Consider the following 4,229-nt stretch of genomic DNA (forward strand, 5'->3'; position numbering starts at 1 on the left):
GTGCTTAGTATAGTACCTTATATAAAGAGGACTTTTCAAGAAGTGTTAAATCATAATTATAAGTTTCTTATATACAAGTTTTCCTTATACAGGAATAAACACATTCTGACATTTGATCAACTGCAGACTGCATATGGGATGGTGATTCCCCGAGATTATATCACCCAGTGATGTCCTAGCCATGTGAGTTTGTGTAAGGGCAATCTAGGGTGCTTGCACGATGATAAAATTGCCTAACGATGCCTCTCTCAGAAGGTATCCCAGCCGGCGCCGCGGCTCAATAGGCTACTCCTCCGCCTTGAGGCGCTAGCACACCGGGTTCTAGTCCCGGTCGGGGCGCCGGATTCTGTCCCGGTTGCCCCTCTTCCAGGCCAGCTCTCTGCTGTGGCCAGGGAGTGCAGTGGAGGGTGGCCCAAGTGCTTGGTCCCTGCACCTGCATGGGAGACCAGGAGAAGCACCTGGCTCCTGGCTTCGGATCAGCGCGATGCGCTGGCCGCAGCGCGTGGCTGCGGCGGCCATTGGAGGGTGAACCAATGGCAAAAAGGAAGACCTTTCTCTCTCTCTCTCTCTCTCTCTCTCTCTCTCACTATACACTCTGCCTGTCAAAAAAAAAAAAAAAAAAAAAAAAGAGAGAGAAGGTATCCCTGTCATTTTGTGATGCCTGACTGCATTTGGAATCTTAGGCATTATAAATCTTGACATGATAAACATAGCCATGAATGGTACGATCTCTTGCATATTAATTGGAAATTGAAGCTTCATATAACAGGGCAGGAGGCTTTCAATTTAAATTTTAATTACAGTTCTATTGATATATAATTCATATACCATACAATTCACCCACTTAAGCTATGCAATGCTTCCAATTAAATTATCTTTACTTTAAATTGCTGGGTTCTTTGAAATTTTTTGGCAATTGACTGGTATTCCTTTTTTTTTTTTTTTTTTTTTGACAGGCAGAGTGAATAGTGAGAGAGACAGAGACAAAGGTCTTCCTTTTTGCCCTTGGTTCACTCTCCAATGGCCGCTGCGGCCGGCGCATCTCGCTGATCCGAAGCCAGGAGCCAGGCGCTTCTCCTGGTTTCCCATGCAGGTGCAGGGCCCAAGGACTTGGGCCATCCTCCACTGCCTTCCCGGGCCATAGCAGAGAGCTGGCCTGGAAGAGGGGCAACTGGGACGGAATCCGGCGCCCCAACCGGGACTAGAACCCGGTGTGCCGGTGCCGCAGGGCGGAGGATTAGCCTGTTAAGCCACGGCACCGGCTAATATTCCTTTTATAAATAAAAAATACAAGGAATGTATGTTTAAAAATTTACAGTTCTTTTACATGAGGAATTTTCTCCTTTGATTTTTGGAACCAAAGGAAAAGAAATCAATTGTGGATTTAAATTGAAGGGTAAATTATGTTCAAAATATTACCACAAAAGTGACATATTTAGTAAGAAGAAAAGACTAAAGGTAGGTATCCTAATGGCTTGCTTTAATGTCCCACTAGATAAGGGAGACGCAGTTTAATTTGCAGACCCTCACTTTAGTATCGGAGGATTAGGGGAGTGTTACCTTGCCAATAACCCCTGCAGCTATGGCTGATAGGTTGTGATGGGTGTATTCTCACCAAGGATAGTGGTGAAATTTTATTAAGAGGGAAAAAATAGATAATAGCCTTGGGGTTAAAACTGAGTATGTATTGAGGGAAAAGCCCAACCTATTCATTTACTGTATATTCACAGTGAGAAAAGACAGAAGGTTGGGAGAATTTTGAATGTCACCTCACATCAGTGTTAATGATCTTTGTGATAGATGGCATAGATCTGAAAATCATTTGTCTTTGCTAAAATAACAATGTGTAGAAAACAAACAATGCTTTTCCCATAAAATGGAGGAATTTTCCACAAGATTAAACTTCTTTGGTTTGCTTTAAGATGCTAGATGCCTGGAATACAACTGGGATGTAGATTGACCCGTATATCGGTAATTTGTCTGAAATAGCTTTCCCTGTCCAAGATTGCATATGGCTGTGTGTTTGGGGAGGGACTTAGACACATTTGTCCAACCATCCTTCTATAACTGCTAGACTAAAGGTTCTGAGGCAGAACTTTCATCTCTTTTTGGAATTAAAGGTGCCTCCCTGTTCAATGCTTGCGTCTGGCTTTACAACCTGCTGTAACCCAGCACCATCCCAGCTGTCTTGTAGTCAGGCTTGTTGCCTCATTGTTTCAGATATACAAGTGTGAAGTCATTCTTGTCTCTGTGAATTTTTCTTATATTGTTTACCTTCTTATTGCATTTGTTTTTAGTAGAGTCTAATAGATGCTATAAAATTAGTGAAAGCATTTTTACAATGTAATTAAAAAAATTTTTTTTTTACTTATTTGAGAGAGATAGAGAGATAGATATTCTCGTTAGCAGGTTCACTCTGCAAATGTCCAGGCAGCTGGAACTGGGCCACACTGAAGCTGGGAGCCTAAAATTCATTTCAGGTCTCCCATGTGGGTGGCAAGGACCCAAATACTTGAGCCATCACCTGCAGGCACACAGGGTATGCATTGGCAGGAAGCTAGAATCAGGAGCTGGAGCCAGGACTTGAACCCAGGCACTCTAACATGGGATGTGGATATTCCAAAGTGCCTGTCCTCTTCCTCCACTTACATGAAAAATATTGTCTATTATGGGTATTGTACACCTTAACAGGCTAAGAAGGGAATTTTGCTCAGATGTCTCTGTTGTACAAGCAGAATGTTTGTATCTTACAGAAATTTATATTTGGGGAAGGAGGAAGGGTGAGCATAGCCCTCTTTGCCTTTCTTTTCTTAAGATTTATTTATTTATTTGAAAGTCATAGTTATACAGATAGAGAAGGAGAGGCAGAGAGAGAGAAGTCTTCTATCCGCTGGTTCACTTCCCAGTTGGCCCCAGGCTGGAGCTGCGCCTATCTGAAGCCAGGAGCCAGGAGCTTTAAACCAGGAGCCAGGAGCTTTTTCTGGGTCACCCAGGCAGGTGCTGGGGCTCAAGGACTTGGGCCATCTTCCACATCTTCCACTGCGTTCCCAGGCCATAGCAGAGAGTTGGATAGGAAGTGGAGCAACTGGGACACGAACCGGCGACCATATGGGATGCCGGCACTGCAGGCTGCGGCTTTAACCACTACGCCACAGTGCGGGCCCCTCCTCTTTGTCCTTTAAAGTCATTTAGTCTTGCATTTTGCAAGCGCTTCATATCTTCAAATCTAGGTGGAATAAAAAAAATTGAAACATAATGCCCAATTTCCTTATAGTCTCCCATTCCCTTTTTTCCCTAAACCATATGTAACCGTCAAGTCCAACTCTTCCAAGCATTCTTTCAATCTTTATTGACCTATTGTTTCTTTAAGTTCTTGTGTTAATATAATTTTGCTCTTCATTAAATATGATTTTGAGGATGCTCCCTTGGGTTTCATGTGTATCAGTCCTGTTTTCTTAGTTACATATTTTTAGTGGTAGGGACCCATCTAGCGCAAAGTTTCTGTATAAGCAATGCTTCCTTTCTGGGTTATAATTCATGTCGCCCATTTTTACAGCACTCAGCACATCTTATTTGGGATCATAGGGACCCATTTCGTTTGTCTACACTCAGCAGCCTGAGCTTGCTAAATCGTCCTTGCAAGTCTATTCATTCAATTAACAGTCTTGGAGCTTCTGCACTCGTCTTCACAACACCCTTTAAGGGGCATGCGGGAGACAAGAGGCCCATCTCTGCAGCAACGTGGCAAAGGAACTGGAGAGGTATTGGTGTGGGTCTGACACTCGGGGACCGCTCCTTCAATAGGCAGAACCTCAAGTCTGCAGCCAAAGGTAAAATCAGGGTGAAAGGTAGCCCACGCCTCACAGTGCATCACTTAGGTGCTAATTACGCAGATCAATCGGTTTCGGCTTGCCAGGGAAAGTTCAGAGTCTTGACTATCCCGCTAATTCCCCACCAACAAACACAGCCGGTCCCAGGAACTCTAAGGCCAACGCCCGCCTCTAAGTCTCAGGGGAGACACCGGCTAGGACCGGGCCCACTCAGCAGTGCGCACGCGCTTCTGGGCTTCTCGCGTCAAGACTTCAAGTCCCAGCATGCAACGAGGCACCGCCTTTCTGGATCTCCCTTTGTGGGTCAGGCTCTCGGGTCGCGTCCTCCAGGAGACAGCCCCGGGAGTCCGTGCGTGCTGACGTCAGCGCGCTGACGCCTGGGAGTCAGTGCGTGCCCAC

The sequence above is a fragment of the Lepus europaeus genome, chromosome 16 (genome assembly GCF_033115175.1).
Source record: "Lepus europaeus isolate LE1 chromosome 16, mLepTim1.pri, whole genome shotgun sequence".
Taxonomy (NCBI): domain Eukaryota; kingdom Metazoa; phylum Chordata; class Mammalia; order Lagomorpha; family Leporidae; genus Lepus; species Lepus europaeus.